The sequence below is a fragment of the Tamandua tetradactyla genome, chromosome 2 (assembly GCF_023851605.1).
Source record: "Tamandua tetradactyla isolate mTamTet1 chromosome 2, mTamTet1.pri, whole genome shotgun sequence".
NCBI lineage: Eukaryota > Metazoa > Chordata > Mammalia > Pilosa > Myrmecophagidae > Tamandua > Tamandua tetradactyla.
This window is the reverse complement of record NC_135328.1, coordinates 76,363,613-76,387,912: the sequence shown is the minus strand read 5'-3', so window position 1 is coordinate 76,387,912 and position 24,300 is coordinate 76,363,613. Positions and strand designations below refer to the sequence as shown.

The 24,300-nt window shown below is 38.1% G+C and overlaps 1 pseudogene; it reads right to left on the bottom strand.

The window, feature by feature from the left end:
* Positions 1 to 8,081: 8,081 nt before the first annotated feature.
* On the bottom strand, positions 8,082 to 20,900 carry LOC143656911 (peroxisome biogenesis factor 10 pseudogene; annotated as a pseudogene).
* Between the last annotated feature and the right edge of the window lie 3,400 nt (positions 20,901 to 24,300).

Here is a 24,300-nt window from a genome sequence, read left to right as displayed (position 1 = left end):
AGAACTTAATAAATTATAAAAACAGCATTCAAATCAATGGGGAAAGATAACATATCGTAGATGGCATTTGAACAACTGGCGGGCATCTAGAAAACTTATGGAAAAGAGAAATTTGGATCCATACCTCATGCCTACATTAAAATAAATTCCAGTTGGATCAAATATTTAAATGTAAAAAATGAAACTGGAAGAGAACTAGAAGGAAATATAGGGATTTCTTTAAATATAAATATAAAACTGTAAGCTAGGAAAGCTATTTCTAAACTCAGAAGCCATAAAAGAAAAGATTAATATATTTCACTGTATAAGGTTCGGCAAGAAAATTAGCAACAACGACAAAAGACAATGACAAACTGGGGAAAGTATTTACAAGCTATACTGCAGGGAAGTGTTAATTTTTCTAGCATATAAAGAGTTTCTATGAATCAATGAGAAAAAAAACAACAGACTGTAAATATCAAAGAAAATACAGAGGACCCTTAATTTATGAAAAGATGCTATTATTATTCACAGTAACAGAAATGCAAACTAAAGCAAAACTGAATATTTTTTAACTGTTAGCTTAACAAAGATCTAAAAGTGTGATTAGGCAGTTTGCTTTCCAACATTGCTGGCTGAATATAAATTGACAAGTTGACACTACCTAACAGAATTCGAAATGCAATCCAACAGGTATTTTTCTGGGAATTTGTCCCAGAATTTCTTCACTCATGCATGAAATAATATATGAAATAGATTACTCATGAATGGCATTGTTTGTAATATTTAAAGATTTCGTCAATAGGAGATATATGTGATGATACATCCCTATATTGGGATATAATAATTATGAAGATGCTCTTTCTGTGATAGGGAACAATCTCCACAATTTAATGTTATTCAGGAAATGTGATGTGTGGTATGTATGGTATCTTTAGTATAAAAACAGGAGAAAAAGCATAATTGTAATTGCACTTATCTGCATGAATTACTTTCAGAAAGTAATACACAAAAGCCTCTATCTAGTTGCCTCTATAGAAGAAAACAGTGTGGCTACAGTGTTGAGACAGAGAAGAGCTTTTAATTGTATACAACTTTGTACTTTTGTTATCATGTGAATATATCACCAATTCTAAAGTGTAAACAAAATTAAATTTTAGAGGGTGCAAGGGTAATTCAGGGGTAGAATTCTAGCCTGCCATGCAGGAGACCTGGATTTGATTCCCAGCCCATGCACTTTCCAAAAGAAACAAAAGAAACCAACTAAAAACAAACAAACAAACAATTCAACAAATGGTGAGGCAATAACAGACACTTATACGGAAAAAGAATGAAATATGACCCCGCTGTACAGCATACAAAAAATAAGTGAATTTTAAAATGTTATTCCCATTTTCTCAATGCTGTAGTATTTGCTTACTGTTGAAATGACAAAATAATTCTGGTGCTGCAGCTTCAATCGTGCTTCCTTTCTGAAGCAAAATATTGACTTGGGGCTCCCTCACCGTTGGCAATGCAGTAGAAAAGTCCCAGAGAGCAGAAAGTGGGACAGCTGGGATGTGGAACAGAAGTTAAGCTTAAGGCACTAATTTCCCAACTGGGAGATCTAATGCATTACCTGAATGTACCAAATACCTAATTGACTTATTTGTAAAAGTTGTTAAACTAAATTAATGTCCAGACATGACTTATGAGTCATATATTTGAAATAAAAACATGACACAGTTGTGTTTTCCAACAACAACTACCACTGTGCCCAGTTGAACTGCCCTTTGTCAATGACTGAATTTCTTTAATATCTGATTTCATAACTTTGTAGTCACTTTTGATTCTTAAAACCACACCTTTTCGGCAATCACTTTTGATTTCACTTTATTTTTCAACATCGAAAAAACATTTTTATACCATGTGACTCAAAATGTAGAAGGTACAAAATGGCTCGATAGTGAAGTGCGCCCCCAGCACATACAGGGCCTTCCTTCACTCAGGGTTTTGCAGGTTATGACTGCCCAATTCCAGGGACTCCATTCATTTTGTTTCTATCTTCTCTTTCTTTCTTTCTCTCTCTTTTTTTTTTTTTTCATAGACAGGCACCAGGAATTGAACCCAGGTCTCTGGCACGACAAGCAAGAACTCTGCCACTGAGCCACTGTTGCACTGTCCTCCATTCATTTTGCTGTCTATATTAGTATTTCTCAAATTTTAATGCATATATGAAACAACTGGGGGTCTCCTTTAAGTGTAGATTATGAGTCTGGGGTAGGAACTGAGATTCTGCATTTTTAACAAGCTTCCAAGTGATGCCAAAGTTGCGGGTCCATAGGCCACATTTTGAGTAGCAAAGGTCTGTGGGATAGGTGCCTCTGAAGGGTTGTGGGGTACAGCCTGTGTGGACTTACATGGAAGCCCTGAAGTTTTCATCTTTCCCAATGTTTCCAAAACATTTAGTATTCTTCCAGATATGTTCTATGTATATGCAAGCATACATGTATATAAACATGTATTTTTTACACAAATAACAGCATGTTACATACATTGTTCTACATTTTGGTCCTCTCTCCGCCCACATACCCACTTAATATGTTTTTGAACCTACTCCATGTTGGTACATATAAAACTGCTTTGTCCTTTTAATGATGCTATTACATGGCATAGCCAAAGCTATTATTTAGGCATGGGTACATGAATAATGGGAAAGTCATTGTGAGGGTAGCAAAGGGGAAAGGCAAGGTAGCTGCTCCACTGTTTTGTATTCAAAACAGTGAACACATTTTCTCCCCATTCAGCAGAAGATGACCACCTGTCAGGTAGGGGGTTAGTGCAAATCCTGTATGGACATGCTGGTCCTATAGCTAGCAATTCTTTGATTTAATAATTGGTTTCAGCTCTGGAATCTAGTGATAAATTTTGCATATACTGGTTACCCTCCATTTGATGTTAATTTCACCATTTTATACCCAGTGTGTTATTATTATTACCGATGGGGTGATATAGGAACTATATATTTTTTAAACTATGTCAAGAGCATTTATATCTGTTTGTTAATAATGGCATTGAGAAATTATTATAGTGATAATGATAAGACACCAACCAAGGGGCTAAAATATGGGTGAGGCCAGGTTCTAGAGCTCCCTCTATTAGTAAAATTCTGGTTTTCAACAATCCTTTAAATTTTCAGTGCCTTTGGATTAGTCAGTATTTTCTGGAGAAACGGACCCAAGAGATATTTTTATATATGCAAATATTATGACATTCATTATAGGAATCAGTTCATACCAGTGGGGATAGGTACGTTCTAATTCCACAGGGCAGGCTGCAAGTTGCGAACTATGATGAAGATTCCAATGAATTCTTCAGGAGAAGCTGTCTAGCTAAGGTACAGATAGAAATTCTTCTTTCATGACTCCTGAAATCATCAGTCATCCCTTTAAGGCCTTCAGCTGACTAGATGTGACTTCCCTCATTAAAGGCAATCTCTTTTGTTAATTATAGATGTAATCAGTCATAGAAGCAATCAACTGACCAATGATTTAAATCCATGAGATACTCTCACAGTAGCAATTAGGCCAGTGTTTGCTATACCTGGACACCATAGCCTGGCCAAGTCAATTCATGTACTCAACCATCATGCTCTTTTTGCACAGAACCCAAAGCTAAGATACAAAAATTTACAGAGAAGAGAATTAACGCTATTAAAGGCACTGTAATATTTTACATTTATCATAACTTTTCAATATATTAAATTTGGAAGACCTCTAGAATATTCTTTTTGATCCTTTTGGTTGATCATTTTGTTTGATTACTTGCTTTCTACCTTCCTTCATAATTTGTCCAGGAAGCTCAAAGTCAAGACATAATCAAGGCAATGCTTTCTCCCATTGAGATTTGTCCAGGAAATTTGAGCTGGTCTCAATACTTAATTTATTTCAATTAAAGCTTAGTAAGAGTATGGACTGTCACTAAATCTCATGCTAGGTGCTGGGGCTGCAGTGGTCACAAACAGACTAGGTTCCAGTTATTAGGGAGCGTATACTCTGTAAAAAGATAAAAAAGTGACAGGACTATGTGAAAGAGACACAAACAATATAAAGGAAGGAACATGTAACCTTTTCAGATATTGATGGTGGTCAGAAAAGTTTACAAAAGAGATTATGTTGAAATAGAGTCAGAATAATGATGCATTTTCTTTAAAGGGGAAAAAAGTATCCTAAAAATTTTATCTCCTAACAGTAAACCAACTGTGAAATGACTTTAGGAAGTGCAGAAGAGGGATGTTTTGTATCTATCTTATCTCTTTTTCCTAATCCAGTCTTATTAGCAAAAAAAAAAAAAGGTTTAATTTCCTGGCTGCCAAAGCAAATATCATGCAGTGGGTTCGTTTAAACAATAGTTTATTGGTTAATGGTTTTGTGGCTATGAGAAGCTCAAAATCAAGACATAATCAAGGCAATGCTTTCTCCCAGAAGACTGTGGCACTTTGGGCCTGGCTACCTGGGATCCTTGGTACTTGGCTTTTCTGTCACATAGCAATGGGCATAGCAGCCTCTCCTGGCTTCTCCTTTCTTTTTTGGTTTTCCTTGACTTGCAGCTTCTGGCAGCTCTCTCTGGATTTCTCTCCCTCTCTTTCTCTGTGACTTTCTCTATAAGACCTTCAGTAATAGTATTAAAACCCATCCTGATTTGGTTGGGCCACAGCTTTTCTACAGTAACCTCATTGAAAGGTCCTATTTACAAGAGTTCATACCCGCAGAAATAGATTCATTTTAACAGCATGTTTTCCTGGGATATACAGTTCCAAAGAAGCACAGAAAGGAAAGATAATTTTCCCCTCTCCTTCAGACCTACATATTTTGTGCTTCTACAAAAAGACAGGACTAGGGCTCAACCTCAGAATTAGTCTCTTTGGGAGCTGAGAAAGAAACTAGCATTTTGGGTCTCTGTGACTTTTGTGGATGTTAGAAGTAGATCCAGTCCTGCAGTAGGATGGGGAAGGCAGCATGGATATGGAAAATGGGCAACTGGTGACAACGACAGAGGTCCATGAATATCTCCTTGGCTGTAGCACACAACCCCAGAGGAAGCATCACATGCCTGCCTTCTACAAAGGTGAGGGATCAGGGCTTTCAACTGCATCACATGACAGAGGAAGATGTAATCACTTAGTGACCCAAGTTTGAGGGAGTATGGAGAGGTGGTACCTCAAAGGATGATCACCCCTGATTTAATTTGACTTAGAAAAATAAAGAAATGTGACATTTCTTGGACCTGAAAATTATATATTAACTTATGGTGGTGGCAAAAGTAAATGTTTTGAAAGTTCAGCATGGCTAAATCTTCTAGTAATTACAAAGCAATGAAATATGGCTACATTTACAAGAAATAAAAACCTTGAAGATTAACAGGTTGGAATTAAATTGGGCACTTTTCCAGACTGGGGTAAGATTGTGCCTTATTGTGCCCTTTTTGGTTACTAAGGATACCCATAAGAGGTACAGATTTCAGGACTGTCTCTACACTCTTCTTTGGGTCTGGGCCCACATGAAACCAATGACATTTTTAAGCAAGGCTCTCTGTCTTTTGGCACCACACTGTTCCCAAAATGAGTTGAAACAGTAGGCCTCAAGTCTAAAGCTGATTAATGCAACTTGATTGTAATGCAGTACTTTGAATTCACCTGCAAGTTCTATGTTTGAAAATTAAGAGTGTGGTTGGTTTTAAGACATAAATTTTGAAAGCATGGATGATGGGTTTCTGGGTAGCTCAGCCCCTGAATGGCTAGTCTTTCTTGATGCAGATTAGGCTCTTCTCATTTGGCTGCATAAACAAAGGAGGCCCAATGGCTTGGCTCTTGAAGGTAGGCTGAGACAATAGGACTCATGCCTGGCCTTGCTGTGCAAGGGCTCTAACCTCCTGGCAGAAGGACTGGTCCCCTCTCTCTTTTTTTTTACTTTTTACTTTAACTTTATTAAAGACAGTGTTCCCTTTCTTATGTTAATGTCTATCTAAAACACTACAGCTCATTGCACAAAAGAAAACCTACTGGGAAAAGTTTTCAGCCCCTGACAAGGTTGGCCAGTTTTGCTGGCAACAACAGAACTGGTGGAAAATATGAGTGTCATCCCACAGGGTGCACAGTGCTGACATATAAATTCACAGGTTTTTTCCGGGTCTTTGGCCAGTTCACAAACACTTTACTCTAAGCTGTTTCCTGCCCGCCTGGTCATTTTAGATATTGAACGCGTTTACTATTGTCTGGATTTACTTTGCCAGTATCTGAGATTCAACTCCTCTTTTGTTTTTAAGGGGCCACATTAAACTCTTTTGTATACCTGATCCTGCATTTTAAACTCTGTTTAAGGCTCTTCCAAATGGGAAATCCTTCGGACTCCCACACTCTAGTCCTGTCTGCTTCTGTTGACAGCACAGCTGTCAGCGTCCCTTTTTCACCTCTTTCCAGAGCTGTGCTCAGCCTTGAGGGTGACAGAAACTGTGCCCTTGGGCAGAGCCCAAGCCCAAGCCCAAGCTTGGACGACTCCTTGTGGAAGGCTGAGCAATGCCATGTGGCGCCCTTGACTCCAGCACTACCTTGGTTCTACTTCCGGGAACATGGGGTGGACACCATGCAGAGTGGACGCCAGGGGAGGCCCTGCATGAGCTGAGTCCTTTGCTAATGCCCCTCGTGCCCCCCATCTGGAGGGGCCTATTGCTGGGTCTGGTTCACAACAGTGGCAGGACGCTGACCTCTATTAACAAGGAATACGGGGTGCTTTCTACTCCTAAGGAGTCAGACTGAGAAAAAGCTGGCCTTTCCCCAAAACCCATGCTGTTGGCTGGCTCTCCAGGCCCTGCACAGAACCAGCAGGAAACATTCCCAAGTGCTTGAGGGACTGATATGGGGGCTTCTCTGCTGCCCATTTTTATAAAATCCTTTCGGTTCATCTTTACAATCTTGATATACCAATATTTCTGTGGGGTTAATTGCTTACAGAGATCTACAGTGACTCTCGTAGGAGTTAGTTTTTAAAACCTGCAAAATGTCTGAAGGTGCCAGGTGAGGCTAGGCCCAAGAGCTGCTGTGCACCACTGAGAGTCGGAACTGGCTGGAGGCCAGCGGCAAGCTCGCACGCCCCATGGGCTTCTGTAGGTCAGATGCTCAGGACACCAGATATTCCTCCCTGGAGCAGCCGGGCCTGCTTGGGCTGTGGGAGAGATGCAAGGCCCAGGGCACAGGGTGGGCCGGCACACCCTCCAGCTGGTGGGGTCCTCACAGGCTCACTGACAGCTGCTTTCTCTGAAGGGTACACACCTGGCAAGCGGATTAAAAGGCACGTACCAGGTACTTTATACTAGAGATGGATTCGGATCCTTGGGTCTTCCTTTTCTAAGCATGGGTAGCCTTGACATGGAACCCTGTCAGTAGACCTGTGGGCCTTTTGGCCTTCCCACACTGATGGCCAAAGGAGCCCTGCCCTGCAGCTCCTGGGGTCTGTGGGTTTGAAGGAGACTTTGCATCCTCAGGGTTGCTGGGATGGGTAGATTTATTGTCCACATGCCCTCTGAAGTAAGTTACTGTGTTGCCAGTACTTACTCAGCACCCAACACTGCTCAGTCACAAACAGGCCTGAAATCAAAATCATTTTTTCAAAATAAAAATCAGTAAATTTTTGTTCTGACCTGCTTCTGAAATTCACTTGTTTGGGGAACAGAACCTAAAACGTGTGAACTTCCCAAACAGTTAAGAGTCTTGAAATCGTACCCCAAGGGGGGGAGTGGGATGCTCTTCTGTGCACCCCTTGGCCAGACCTGCAAACTCCGCCTGGCACAGGTGTGGTGGAGTCTCTTTGAGCTGCCTGCACCTGTCTGAAAACCTGCCCTGGTCCTGGAGTTGCCGTCAGCAGCCAGGTTTAGACTTCCCGGATGTGAGCTCTTAGGATAGCATTTTACATGGCAAAACAAACAACAAAAAAAAACATATAAAATTAGAGATTTTTCTAATTTCTGTGCAAGTAAAGTTGATTTTGAGAACACTTTCCCCTGTTGATGTTAAAAGCATATCCTGGGCTCCTCTACCAGCTTTCCAAGTTCTCCTGGGATCACCAGGACTAGGGGTAGTACCGCAGGCAGACCAGCTTCTGGGGCAGAAACCTCTCCCTGGAAAGCAGACATTCCACCTCCGTGTTGCACCACTTGGTGATGCGCTCTTAGCAGAAGAGGTGTCCACAGGGCGTGGCTGAGCCCACACAGCGCAGCAGGAGGTTCTGGAAACTGCTGTGTCCTCCACGGTGCAGCTTCCACTCCTTCCTGCCCACTGCCTCTGCGTGAAGCTGTACCCCTGGACCCCGACTGAGAGCGCCAGCTGCAGCAAGGAGATGGCTCCCAGCAGCTTGTAACTTGCCTGAGCCCTGAGGTCCTCCCGGGTGGGCGGTGGGCACGGAGGTAGGAGATTCCTGCGAGCCTCTTGGCGATGTGGCAGAAGGCCCCATGGATGTTAAACCACGCGACACGCAGCCGCCAGAGGCAGGCAAGGCTCTGTGCGAGCCCCTCTTCCATGGCCCGGCCATCGGGGCCACCTGCCCTGCAGCCAGCGCCGCGCCCTGGACCTGCCGCGCCGGCTCGGCCCTCCGCCTCCCTGTGCGGGTCTGTCCCGGTTGGCTTGCAGCTCGTGCGCCAGCAGCAGCAGAGCCTTGTCCTGCAGGGAGGGGAGGACAGAGTGCAGGGCCACCAGCAGGGTGCGGCGCGGCCACGAGGGCACAAGTCTTCAGGACGGATCCACCTGGAAGATGTTGACATACTCCTCCCCGAGTGTCTCTCAGCCTGCGAGCGTGGTAAGGCTCAAGTCTGCCAAGTCCGCCAGGCCGTGCAGGGCGCTCCGCAGACCCCCTCGGGAGCAGTTGTCCTTCTGCATGGCGCGGATCACCTCCTGGGGGCTGGCGGCCACTGGCCCGCTGCACTCCCCCCAGAGTCACGCCCCGCGGGGTCCAGGGCTGGCCCTCTCTCTCGCTTTCTCTCTTTCTTTTGTGGGCTTTTGTTGTTATTGTTTTGTTCTGTTTTGAATTATTTGGACTGGTCCTCCCTCGAGGAAAGACCTGTTTTTGCATGGAGATAAGGTCCGTTGAGACAAGACCCATTTGCTTTTTTTCATTATCACCTTGCCTGGGAGTAGTGAGAACTGTATCCTTTACTCCTCTCTTCGCTTACTGTCTTCCTTGCTCCTCCTAGGTCTTGGAATGAGCTCATATTTTGTGAGTCTTTGTACTCTGTAAACAGGCCCACTCATTTAGAGAGAGAGAAAAAAAAACATATGTTCCTATTCTGTCTTTACATTAGAAAATGTAATGAAATTTCTTCAAACCAACACAACACAATATATAAAGTTGCTAATCTGGAAATTTCACAAAAGTCTTAGAGTTAGGTTGGAGGGATGAACAGCAGTTTTCTAAGTGACAAGGATTGGGGAAGGTGGGCATCTGAGGCAAAGGGAGGGGGTAGCAGAGAGGCACCAAATGTGTTTGATGTTTAAGTAACTGCATGTAGTTTGGCATTCCAAGAATTTAAAGAGATAGAGGGAAATAGCAAGAGATGAAGCCAGAGAGTTCGAAAAGGCCATATTATAAGTCACTTTGCATGTTATACTAACTAACCGTACCCCTTAACTTGTAGGTAAAGAGTCATTGAAAGGTTCATGCAAGGAAGTAGTCATTTTGAAGGCAGGGTAGAAGAAAAATTGGAAAGCAGTGAGGGGAGGTGGGGAGATAAGTTAGTAGGCCACTGAGTCAGTCTAGCCAAGAGTTGGGGAGGACTTGAGTCAGGTAGTGGCAATGGAAATGGTGAAATAAGAGTTGAGGTATTTCTCTAGAGAAAGGGGAGAAATTGACAATAGTTTCTAGGTTTTTTACTTTAACAACTTAATGAGTAATGGGCCACCAAATGAAGTACAGGAATATAGGAAGAAAAGTAGGTTTTATTATAAAGATAATGAGTTAAGGTTTGGACATGTTTTATGGGACTTACTTTTGGGGATGCCTGTGGGACGTACCTGTGGACGTGTCCAGAGATAGCTAATGTCCAGGTCTAGAAACAAGGTGGAAAGAAAGGCCTAGAGGCAGTAATTTGAGAGTCATCAGTAATAACAACAGTAATGATATTAATAATGGTTCACACTTAACTAGGGCCTATCATGTCAGCTCAGCTTATGTTCTTAACACTTGGAATAAATTAAGTCACATACCCTTACAGTTACCCTTACAATGTAGATCCTATTTTTATCCACATTTTACAGATGAGAAAACAGAGGCATGAGGTGGTTGCCCAGCATTGCCCTCAGCTGAGAAGGCTACGAACCCATGCAGTCTGTTTTTGTTTGTTTGTCTTTTTTTGTTGTTTGTTTTGGTGGGTCAGGAGAGAGACTGCACATCTTGCTAGAACAGCAGTAGCGACTAGAGAGGACAGGTTCATTAGTTGCCATTTTTTACCATTTACTCCAGAGTGCTTGTCACATGGAAGGACAGTCTGACATAATGGAGAGAGTACGGATCTGAGAGTAGGAGGTGAGTTCTGAGTCTACTTTCTGTGTCTCGCTGTTAATGTAGCTCTCAGGCAAGTCCTGAGTATCACATCTTTACAATAATTTAGGGATACCCTGACCCTGACATAGCTGGAGAGAACTAAAGAAATACAGAAGATAAAGGCATGTTAAAAACCTCAAGGTAGGGGTAAAAGGATGGTTTAGTGGTAGAATTCTCACCCACCATGCAGGAGACTGGGTTCAATTCCCAGCCCATGCACTTCTCAAAACAAAGAAAGAAAAGGCAAACAAAAATTCAACAAATGGTGCTGCAACAACAAGATACTCAAATAGAAAAAGAATGAAATGTGACTCCCGCCATATAGCATACAAAAAAAAAAAAAAACCTGTAGGATATAATTCCAGAAATTTTGCATCCATCCATTAATGTTATATTATTTTATTGATAACCTTCTTCCTTCTAAGAAGCATTTGAGGCAGAAGGGTACTTTAAGAGTCCTGAAAAGAGCTTTCTAACAGGCTTAGGTTTAAAAATAGCTTTCTAACATGGTTAATCACTTATCTTCCCTGACTTCCAGTGTTTTCTGAGATAAAATGACATTTTAGTACGGATTAAGTTTTTTTTATTATTAGAAAGGTTGCAGGTCTATAGAAGCAGTCTGGTTTTAGAATATGAGTATTGACAGCTAGGTCATTTGCTCTTCATGTAGCTGATGGTTAAAATTATGATAGAATATTGAGATTCCTTAGGGAAAAGTTCTCTATAGAGTGCGAACAGAACAGGTATAAAGGAAAAAATCTGAGGCAATAGCGATACCAGCATATGGGGGTTAGCAGAAAAAAGAAATCCAAATCAGATGTCAACAGTTGGATCAGAATGATAGAAGGAAGACCAAGATGTAGAAGTATCACAAAAGTTTAAGGAGGAAAAACTTTCAAATCAAAGAGAAAGTGCTCAGCAATGACAATGCTACAGAGATATCAAGTAACAAGAGGCAGAAAAAATTTTCATTGACTGTGAAAAATACAAAGTAATTGATAACCCAGCAAAGGTCATTTCAGCAATTTTGGGAAGAGGGCTAAGAAGTCAGATTACAGTGGTAATCTGTAATCTGTACAAAGAAAGGGAGAAACAGAGGGTCACTACATGACAAGGAAAGCTGTATTTATAATGCAGTGGTTGAGCATATTCATAGACTATGCGAGAGGAATCAGCAGAAGGGGAGAGATTTAAGACAGAGGGTAAAAAATGATGAGAGGGATTTCTTTGAAAAGACTAGAGAATTGGGGTTAAGAGTACAGCTGATTGAGGCGCAAGGGTGGTTCAGTGGTAGAATTCTTGCTTGCCATGCGGGAGACCCGGGTTTGATTTCCAGTCCGTGCACTTCCCAAACAAACAAACAAGCAAACAAACAAACAAAAATTCAACAAATGGTGCTGCAATAAGGGGATAATCACATGGAAAAAGAATGAAATGTGACCCACACCATACAGCATACAAAAAAAAGAGTACAGCTAGAGGTCTAGAAGGCTAGATGAGGATGTGGAGATGTTTGACAATAGAAGCTGGAAGTTGAAAGAGGTGTATTTGATGCTTTTAGTCTTCTCTGGAAAATATGGAGGCAAAGTCACCCCCTACATTTGATATGGAAGAGATAGGATGGGAAGCTAAGCAAAGACAGGTAAAAAGACTGAGAAATATTATGAAAGCCACAACAGATATGGGAGTTATTGAAGTTGTAGTGTCAACAACACATAAACATGTGTGATACTTTCCAGTGTGCTGAACTACCCAGGAGGAGGAGAAGATATGCATTATAAGATTGTCTCAAGATTGAGTTTTGCAGTAGGTTGAAACAGAAAAACCTGGATCAGTTTTGAGAGGTGGGAAGAGGGGAGGTGTTATGCAGTGAAGGAGTTTGAATGGCTAGGAGGCAGCTGTCCATTTATGGATCAAGTTGCCCAGACTGGGGAGGTAAGTAAGGAAGTCCAAGAGGGAAGAGGTCAACAGGGATATTTCATTATCTTTGTCTCTCATTCTCTCGTCCTGCATTATTTTTCATTTTGCCACACTAAGGAAAAGAATTTAATATGTAGAAAAACAGCCATTGTGATTGTTGTTCAGACTATTTATCTGTGCTTTGGATACATTGAGTATGTATTGATATAATCTCTGTAGAAGTTAATTTTGTGATACCTATCAAAATCACAAATACATTTACACTGTGACTCAGAAATTGGACTCCTGACACTTTATTCTGCAGTTATACCTAAGCAAGTATGAAATAATGTGGGTACAAGCAGCATTGTTACTAGCAAAAGCTTGGAAACTTCCTAAATGACTATCAAAGATACCTTCTTATGGGAGAATACTATTATGCCATTATACAAAGGAACGAGGACACCCTTTATGATATGGAAAGATCACCATGGTATATTATTAAACGAAAACAGCAAGGAACAAAGCAGTAGTACAGTATGTACCACTTGTGTATAAAAATGGAGAATTAAGAATATATATATATTTGCTTTGTTTGCATAAGGAAATACTTGAAAGCACAACAGGGATCAGAACATGACTTTTCACTGTAACTTTTTATATTGTTTTTATTTTTTAAATGTGAATGAATTTCCTATTCAAAGATTTTTAAAATACATCTATATGCACATCTATGCGTGTATGTGTGTATGTGTATGGGGAAACTACAAGCTCCATTGTGATGGACATGGAGAGTCCATCCTTCCCAGCCGTGGAGAATGCGGTTTGTACACAGCCTCCAACTCTTAGCTCCTTCAGGGTCTGCTTAAGTTGCAAAGGGCCCCTTTGTTCAAGGCCATCCCTTCCCAGGGCAGCCTGCACCTGGGTACTGAGTGGGGCACCGGCATATAGGCTGGGCCAATTCCAGCCTACACGGAACAATTCTGAAGGACAGAATTAGCTCCTTGGCTCCCTGCCTGGGTTCACTGGGGCCTTATTGGATCTGCATCAGGGTGTCCACCGTTTCCTTCTGCTCAGTTCTGCTTCTCCCCCCAACCTTTGACAGATGTTGATCCTGTATAAATATCCTGTACCCCAAACTCTGTCTCAGAAGGTTCTTCAGCTTCAGAATAGTCCAATCTGTAAAACACAGATATTTGGTAACATTCTAAAGATTTAAATTTTAACTGGTATTATACTTAAGAGTAAAATCAAGACATTTATAGTTAAAAGAATAATTTAAACATCATAGAAAATTGTGTCTATTGGTTCTGAGTCTAATATGTTTCAATATAACCTTTTAAGTAACAATTCTAATAATGGCAATAATGTACCTTATTCTCAGTGAGCAAACTGTGTAACAAAAAACTTTTACTTCTTACAGTGTCAAGAAAGAAACAATATCATGTTTAGAAATTAAACATAATTGAAGACACTTTTTCCTTTAATGAAATATTCTATCAATTTGTCTACATTATCTGCCAAACAGACATACACACATACATGCTAATGTGACCCCTAGGTTTGAAATCCCCCATCTATCATTTATACTTAATCATTCAACAAATATTTATTAGGTGCTATGTATCCAAATCTATTCTAAGACATAGGCCCACTTTTCAAGGAATTCACAATCTGATACTTGCATATTTCCAGAATGCTTTTAAAATTGTGCTTTGAACAAAGCAACACTTTGTTGAACACTTAGTTTCAAATTTGGGATTACTTTAGGGTCCACAGCACATTCTGGAAAACTATCCTTTTCAGGCGTCTGTATTTTCCATTTTCCTAAAACACATTTATGCTAAAAACTGTCACAAGTATCTTTACCAGACATGCTCCAGATGGTACTTGTTCTTTCCTCAATCTTCATACTACAAAATATAAACACATAAAGATTTTATATATCTTTCTAATTTGTATTAACACCACAAAGCAAATCAGTTGTGGAAGTCTTTGGTTTTTTAATTTCCTAGTTACCCATTTTGCGTCTTTAAGTTTGTCTTTATGAGACAATAGATTTCAAAGTGCTCTCCAAACTGTAAAGCAAAAATACACTCTTTATTATTTTTCTCATTAAATATTAATGAGTTAAGGTTATTAAGTCTTGTTTTCCTCCCTCAAGATTCTGCAGGACTTATAATTTAAATACCACATATGATGTCTTCCTTTTTAAAAGTTTATATCTCTATACTATACATGAATAAAAAATAATTTATACTATTAAATTCATATGTATTTGTGGTATGATGTTGACAAAGTGATATAACCATAGAAATTCAGGCTTTATTAAAGAGGTTAAAGGTAATAGTTCAATTAGTATTGATCTTATTTAAAGGTTCAAAAGAGCAGGCCTCAGTTAATAAAAATAGTTATTCATTATTGACTGCATATTCTTTACTAATTTGAGGGTTTCAAAGAGTGGTAGCACCTCCTCTGTCTTTCTGAAGAATTTATAATATATTTTATGTGAACAACGCAAATAAGCATGCAATGAGAGAGAAATTCCATAAAGAGGGGATGAGATCACGCAGAACTTCAAATGCCAGGGTGATGTTTTAATTGTAGTGATGATTTCATGGGTGAACACATATGTCAAAACATATCAAATTGTATATTTCAAAGATATACAGTTTCCTGTATATAAAATTTACCTCAATGAAGCCATTTTAAAAATGCCTGGGGTGAGAAGTTTTTACATAATTTTGTACATAATGGACAAATACTTCAGATTTTAGCAGAGAGATAATAAAACTGTTATTCTACTTGATGAAGAAAAATCTGGAGGCAAAGTTAGTCAATTGAATTAGAAAAGGAAAGTGATAAAGCAGGGGCAAATACTGTAGTATAAAATATTCAGAGATGAAGTAGACATTTTGATTTTTCAAGGTTAACTACAGCCAGAGTTCCTGGTTTAGAGGCTTTGAAAGAAAAAAAAGAAAAACCTTTTTCAAAGTTTTATATTAAGAATAAGAATGATTCCAAAGAGGTGGAAGAGCCCGGAATAAGGGAGTAGGTCTCCTCCAATGAATATAGAAGAGAATAACAGTTGACAATGGTGAAGAGTATAAACATCTCCTAGGTTCTATAACCATTTGGGAAGCTTATGATTAATATTGCTCTTACTAATGCCAGTTCAAACTAATATAGTTCATCTCTGTATTTTTGTCTATTCGGAATCAACTAATTCATTTCTTTGTCTCATAAGATAATGTCACACTGATGGTTTTAGTCCAGTCACTTCCTTAGAACTGTGGTTTATGATGTGTCAGGAGAACATTGAATGAGTATGTGTTTTTCTATGTATATGTAATTAATTGACTCAGTAAACATAAGATTGAAAAAAAGAAAATGAATGAGTTGGTAAAAAGGGTGAAAAGCAAAGTCTAAGCAGGAAAAAGGAATAAAAAGTTGCTCCTGAAGGAAAGAAAGATTCTTTGTCTGTTTGCTTTTCCCAGGTCTTGGTCTCTCACTATCCAGAATATAAACAAAAAATATTATTTTTAAAATATATTAAGACTCAATAAAGTGAAGGGCTTTCCTCAGAATTCTTTCTTGGACTAAAAGCTGTTGCTCTATATTTAAGGTCTAAAATCTCTTGTATTATGCAAATAATTTCTCAATTTTGTTATTTGAATTACGAAGTATTTTGTGAGGGAAGACCCATTAGGCTGAAATGACCTCAATCAGTGCAAAGTTTGTGATGCTTGGAGAAATCAGAATGGAATCAGCTTAAAAAAAAAAAAAACACAAGATCAATAAATTTAACAGATTACCATAATCAATATTCCTAGGGGAGAGAGGAATATGACCTCAAAATTGGAAGCATTAATTGCCATTACAAAGAGACTTTAAAAAATCCCCTTAAAAAGAAATACCATTTTTCAATTAAACTTAGTGAAACAAAGACGAATTTCTCTCTACTACCTCAGAAAACATCAATGAAAATTACAGGAAAGGTATGAAAGGACACAATACCACAAGGACAAAGAAAACAAGAGAAACAATGACAACAAATCAAAGATTTTAATAAAATTTTGAAAGCTGGAAAATGAATGGGTAAGTAGTATTTAACAAAATTAAGAAAGATGACAATAAAGAAGGAGTCAAAAAATAAAAATGGAGCAAACCACTTTGAGGCAAAAAAAACCTTGAAAACAATCCAGGAATTGTAGGCAGTGGTAAATTGGAACAAACAAAAACAAAACAGAAAAAAAAATAATTCTGAGAAAGCCGCAACAATTTAGTGAGAATGATAAAATAAAAATAAATATAGAAGAAGAAACTTTTCAGAGAGATGAAGTATCACATTTATAAAATACTAACAAGGCATTATAAAAATATTTGGAGAACCAGAAAGCCTCTTAAAAATTGAAAATGCAAAAACAGAAAATTTAAAAATCTACATATTGGGTGGGTAATGGTGGCTCAGTGACAGCATTCTTGCCTGCCATGCCAGAGAACAGGGTTCATTTCCTGGAGCCTGCCCATGCAAAACAAACAAACAAAAAACTACCTATTGACCCAGAAGGTAGAACAAAAAGTCAAAGAGATGGAAAATAGTACAGAAAATTGTTTAAATTTAAATTAAAATTTTTTTAATTTAAATTAAAATTTAAATTAGATAAATTAGCTAGAAGATCCAACATCTGACTGACAGACATCCTAGAAAAAGAGAACAGGGAAAATGGTGGAAAATAATTTTCCAATAAATAATTTAAGACAAATTTCCAGAGTTGATGGATTTGAATTTCGAGATTAAAAGGATACTCTCTTTCTTTTGCCTAATAAGGTCTGAAAAAAGACTCACACAAAGGCATATCAAGATAACAGGTATCTAATATAACTTATGTGAACAGTTGAATTGAATACCATAAGTATGTGGGAACTTCAGTAGGACATGAGACTTTTTAAAATTTTTTTAATTAATTAAAAATTTTTTAAAAATATGACAAGAAAGAAACACAAACATTCTTAACATATGCTCATTCCATTCTACATATATAATCAATAATTCACAATATCATCACATAGTTGCATATTCATCATCATGATCATTTCTTAGAACATTTGCATCAATTCAGAAAAAGAAATAGACAACAGAAAAAAATTCATATATACCATACCCCTTACCCCTCCCTTTCATTGATCACTAGCTAAACTTTCCATCTAAGTTTATTTTAACATTTATTCCCTCTATTATTTATTTTTATTCCATATGTTTTACTCATCTGTTGATAAGGTAGATAAAAGGAGCATCAGACACAAAGTTTTCACAATCACACAGTCACATTGTGAAAGCTGTATCATTATACAATCATCTTCAAGAAACATGGCTACTGGAACACAGTTGTACATTTTCAGGCAATTCCCTCCAGCCTCTCCATTATATCTTGACTAACAAGGTGATATCTATTTAATGCATAAGAATAACCCCCAGGATAACCTCTTGACTCTGTTTGGAATCTCTCAGCCATTTACACTTTATTTTGTCTCATTTCACTCTTACCCCTTTTGGTCAAGAAGGTTTTTCTCAATCCCTTGATGCTGAGTCTCAGCTCATTCTAGGGGTTTTCTCAATCCCTTGATGCTGAGTCTCAGCTCATTCTAGGATTTCTGTCCCATGTTGCCAGGAAGGTCCACACACCCTGGGAGTCATGTCCCACATAGATAGGGGGAGGGCACTGAGTTTGCTTGTCATGTTGGCTGAGAGAGAGAGGCCACATCTGTGCAACAAAAGAGGTTCTCTTGTGGGTGACTCTTAGGCCTACTTTTAAGTAGGCTTAGCCTACCCTTTTTGGGATTAAGTTTCATATGAACAAACCCCAAGATTGGGGGCTCAGCCTATTACTTTGGTTGTCCGCACTGCTTGTGAAAATATCAAGAATTCTCCACCGGGGGAAATTGAATTTTCCCACTTTCTCACCATTCCCTCAAGGGGACTTTGCAAATACTTTTTTATTCACTGTTCAAATCACTCTGGGATTTATCAGGGCATCACTCTGGACAAACCTACAAAATCTCATGTGCTACTCAAGGTTCCATGTACTATGGTGTTCAATTAAATTGTCCACATAAGTTATATTAGGAAATGCACAAGTCAAAATATAAATTTTGTATCAAATAAACATATTTTGCTTTAGTCGCACACATAAAGTTTTAAAATATGAATTACCATCTGTTTTCAACACCCTGCATTATTGACATTCCTTTGTTCTTCCTCACACTAAAACATTTTTAAATTTGTACATTTAATCAATATCATTATACACTCTAGGCATTCCTAGATTATACCATCTCAGCCTTTATCATATATCTTTCCTTCTGATTTCATTTGTGCCCCCAGGCCTCTTCCCTCTATCATTCTCACATTCAGCTTCATTCAGTGTTCTAACATTATTGTATTACAGTTAGATAGTATTTGCTATCCACTTCTGAATTCTTACAATCAGTCCCATTGCACAATCTGTATCCTTGCAGTTCCAATTACCCAATATCTACCCTATTTCTATCTCCTGATGACCTCTGTTCTTAACTGAATTTATCCAAGTTCATCCATTAATGTTAGTTCACATCAGTGAGACCATACAGTTTTTGTCCTTTTGTTTCTGGCTGATCTCATCAGTAAAATGTCCTTAAGGTCCATCCATGTTGTTACATACTTCATAACTATTCTGTCTTACAGCTGCATAATATTCCATCGTATGTATACATCACAGCTTGTTTAGCCACTCATCTGTTGATGGACATTTGGGCTGTTTCCATCTCTTGGTAATTGTAAATAATGCTGCTATAAACATTGGTGTGCAAATGTCAATTTGTGTCCTTGCCCTCATGTCCTCTGAGTAGATACCTAGCAATGGTATTGCCAGGTCATATGGCAATTCTATACTTAGCTTCCTGAGGAACCGCCAAACTGCTTTCCACAGCGGCTGTACCATTTGACATTCCTACCAACAGTGGATAAGTGTGCCTCTTTCTCCACATCCTCTCCAGCACTTGTCATTTTCTGTTTTATTGATAATGGCCATTCTGGTGGGTGTGAGATGATATCTCATTGTGGTTTTGATCTGCATTTTCCTAATAGCCAAGGAAGTTGAGCATCTTTTGATGTGCCTTTCGGCCATTTGTATTCTGGAGGTTATTCTTACGCATTATATAGTTATCACATTTTTAGTTAAGGTGTAATGGAGAGGCTGGAGGGAGGTGCCTGAAAATATAGAGCTGTGTTCCAGTAGCCATGTTTCTTGAAGATGATTGTATAATGATACAGCTTTTGCAATGTGACTGTGAAAACCTTGTGTGTGATGCTCCTTTTATCTATAGTATGGACAGATAAGAAAATATGGGGATTAAAAATAAACAAATAATAGGGGGAAAAATGTTAAAATAAATTTAGTAGCTTGAAATGCTAGTGATCAATGAAAGGGAGGGGTAAGGGGTATGGTATGTATGAATTTTTTTCTGTTTTCTTTTTATTTTGTTTTCTGAATTGATACAAATGTTCTAAGAAATCATCATGATGATGAATATACAACTATGTGATGAAAAAAAGAATGTTCATATTGTATGTTGATTGGTTTTAGTAATAAAAATTAAAAAAATAAAATAAATTAATTAAGTAGATTGAAATGCTGGTGAGGGGAAGGAGGAGGTGGTATGGTACATATAATTTTTTTTCTTTTTTCTTTTTATTTCTTTTTCTGGATTGGTGTAAACGTCCTGAGATGTGATTGTGGTGATGAATACACAACTATGTGAAGAATGGAATGATCATATGGTAAAAATGTTCGTGTTTATATGTTGTTATGTTAAAAAAAAACTTAAAATATTAAAAACAAAACAAAAAAACAATAACTCCACAGATGATGAGTGACCAATCAAATCTCCAATAAATTCCAAGGAACATGAAAAAAAGATATCATGTATCATCAGAATATCAGGGATAAAGAGAAGAGCCTTAAAAATTTTCAAAGAGAAAATACAAGGTACTTGTGGGTATCAGAATAACTTCAGATTTCTCAACAGAAACCCTGAAGATATTGGAGCAATGCCTTCAAAATTATGAGTACAATATTTCCAGCAGGAATTCTATACCAAGCTAAACTGCCATTCAACCTGAGGAAAGAATATAACATTTTCAGAATGCAAGCGTTCAAAAAATTTACCTGTGATCATTTCTTTGTTAGGAAGCCAGTGAGACTATAAATTGAGAAAGAAGATGTGGGAACCAGAAAAAAAGGAGACCTATTTGAGATGAGAAGTGAAGGGAATGTTGATATTGGTGATAGGGGGTCCCAGGATAGCGCTGTACAGCTGGCATAGGTAGAAACCAGTCTAGATTGGAAAAGGAAGACAAAGAGATTCAGGAAGGACTTCTTGCCTTGAAAAAATTAAGCTCATGTATACTTACCTCATGTGTTGAGACATATTAAACAAAGATTTTTAGTTTATTTAGGAGTTACTACTAGCAGTAATAGTATAAGACTAAACAAATGAAAACAAATGAGGCAGTCATTAAACACCAGGAAAAATAAAACAAAGAATTTCACAAGAATGAAAAGGTTATGATAGTATGTGTAGCTCAGCTGTGAATAATATTGCATAATCATAATAATGTAAAACATGGACATTGATTTCACCCCAAACTGCAATATAACTATATTGAAAAGGTGGTGGGAATGTCTGTTAGCTTTTTTTTTTCAGTAGAGAGAGACATAAGAGAAAAAGTCAATTCCTTATCTGTCAAATTAGGAAGTCAACAGATATTATCGAAAACATCTTTCAAAGATTAAGAAATTCTAGTATAAACTATTTAGTGTTAGGTTAAAAAATTAGGTTAAAAAAAAATCTGAAAGACCTGAAAGTGGTTGCCACTAGGGATCTATAATTGGAGCTAAGGAGAGGTAGACCAGAAGACTGCTGCTTTTTGGTTAAAGACCTTGAGTCTTATCTGATTGTTCAAACTACATATCTGTATTATTAAGCATTCTATTAAGTGGTTGTTTGGTGAAGATCATAAATATTACATAGAGTATGAGTGAACATAAGTTGTCTCTTAATTGTACTCAAATAGGTACTTATGATATTAGAATAAAATTTCAAATTAGAGCTCATATATAGATTCAAGAAATAGTTGATTTTAAGGAACCTGAAGTGAAGATGGTGTGCTCTGGTGAACAGTTAAGATGATTCAAAATATGATTCTAATGGTGGCAAAATACTGACGTTGTAGATACTGGTGAAGAACTTGAATAAAATTGTTTAATGAATACATATGAGTAGGAAAACAATAACATATTATGAAGATGTACATGTGAATAAATTAATAAATTATTTTGACTGTTTCATCGATGTTCCTAAAATGCTATATATCCTAGTAAGCAAAAGATCTTTTTGTATCTTCTCCCTAGGAAAATGAGGAATTGATTTAAAATTGAGGTCTCTTTATATTTGGGCAAATTTGAAGGTGTCCCCTGCATTGTTCTCTGAAGCTACTAATGATTCCATTTAAATAAGTTTAAGAATCTGTCACTAATTGGTTTCTTTTTCTTTGTCTATCTTATACATTGAATGGAAAAAGGCTTATGTGAACTGTATGTATTATGGTGTGTCTCATACTGTCACCTTTATTAAAATTAATTTAAATTTTCATACCACTCAAAATACTCTAACCTATACACATGAGGGTAGGCTGAAATTAATTCACTCACTCATTTGATATTGAAATTCTCCTATAGGTCTCATTGACAGGCTCTTAGAGCCAAAGGAAAGTTTAAAGATTTATTAACTACGAGGGAGGAAACCAAGTTTGTGCTATATAATTTTATAGTTGAGAATTTAAACTGTAAAAGAGAAAGTACTTAATGAATGGCTCATCTATGTTTAAGCGCATCCAAAATTAATCCCACCTTTTTGGTCACATCTCTGACAATGGAGCCTTTCATTCCAATTCTACAATGTTAGCCTGGAGTCCAGGAACATCCCTGAGAGGACAAAAAGGAATCACCACGGAAACCACCACAGAAAATCAAAGTATCTTTTAGGTGCTTTACAAGTGAAGACCTTTTGGATATGGTCACCGTTGTGATAGAGAGCATTGCTTCAGGGTCAAGTCATGGCAAAATTATGTGTGGAGAACCTTGGACTTCCATAGAATAAAAAAATAAAGAAAAGCCTCCAAAATAACAACAACAATAACAAAATCAAACCAAAATAAAAACCAAACTACCCATATTCCTGATTTAAAAAAGGGATTTCTTTTTCACTGCACCCATCAAAGGGATCATTCTGATGTAAATAGTAGCAGTGGAGCTGATTTTTCCCCCAGTTCTTTGTAGATGTCACTAGAAGGGGTTTAAGTGGGTTTAGACAGGGGTGAGGGAGTGCACCTTTCTCTTCTGTCACTCTTCCTGTGAGAGCCACGTCTCATAATTTCTGCATGAAACACGATTCAATTGTATAGTTTTCTGTAAATAAACATATTTCCTTGTTTGATAGGGTAGAGAAGAAGTCTGTTTTTATTTATAGCTCTTTTAGCATTTTTTAGAATAAAGTGTTGAATTGTAGGCACAAAGTCCCCTTTGCTTTTTTTCTATTTGAGAGTTCATTACTGAATACTTGTAAAGTTTGCTCATAAGGGGGAAAAAAATGACCCCAGAATTATCTGATCTTTAATGACTGTTTTAACAAACTGGGTACAAAAAGAGAAGCAAGATGAAGAACATCGTTTTAACCTATTCAGCCAGAAATGTGAATCAAGAGGAAACAATTTATAAATGTGTATTATTATAAGCAATGCTGCACTGTCTGTCAACATTGTTATGCTGTGTGATTAAACTGTCCTGGTGATCAGAAGCAATTCCTAATAGCTAACTATTGTTTTCATATTTCTATTTTTTATGTTCTGTTATAAAGCAACATCTATATCAAAAATTACAGGGGTAGGGAGAGGAGAGAAATTAAGATAGGCTATAAAGGTTGTAAAAATCCTGAATGGTGTGATTACAGGGCATCATGTCCACTGAATAGATCCATTAGTTGTAATTGAGGCTGTCAGGAGCCAGTTAAGTGGTTTTTTCTAAGGAGGTCACCTTCCACATATGAGCTGCCCTATGCTAAGTATTAGCCCTGTCGGGAGGTTGAATCCTGACACATTGGACAACCCTAGAAAAAGAAAAAAATAAAAATTGGCTTAATAGGAATGAAGTAGCAAGTCTCAATAGCAACTTAGTGTTTGGTACTGGACTGAAAAAAAATGCATAGTATACATAGAGGTAATTGTCCTAGACAAACCATTGCCCATCCTGTTTTCAGCCTGTTCCCTGGCTGACCTCTATGGACCACATCGAAAGGGCCTCTGACTTACAGTTGGGCTCGGCCAATGGAAAGGCATGTTGGAGACTAGAGGATGGAAGAGAGAGAATTTTTATTCCCCTCATTGCCGCCTGGATTTTTAATTCCCAGATTTTTTCTTCCGTGGGCCTTGCTCTGTAACAAAGACCACAGTCTGGCTGGACTAGGGGGAGGCTATTGAAGCCTCTAGGGCACGAAATTTAAGAAGGTATTCACTTTCATGGTTGAGCAGATGTAGGTTTGCACCTAAGAGTGTGTACCTCCTTAAATGCTGATTACTAATTCCTTACATTAACTCTTCCTTTAACTTGAGCTGGTTTGAGACCAAACTAGCAAAGGGAACAGAGCCCAAGAAGTAGCTTGCGATAACTGATTGTTTTAAATAAGTGTGGGGTTCTTAGGCCCCAAAATGTTACACCCTGGGCAGGACTGGCTTACATAATTTGCAAGGCTCAGTGAAGGA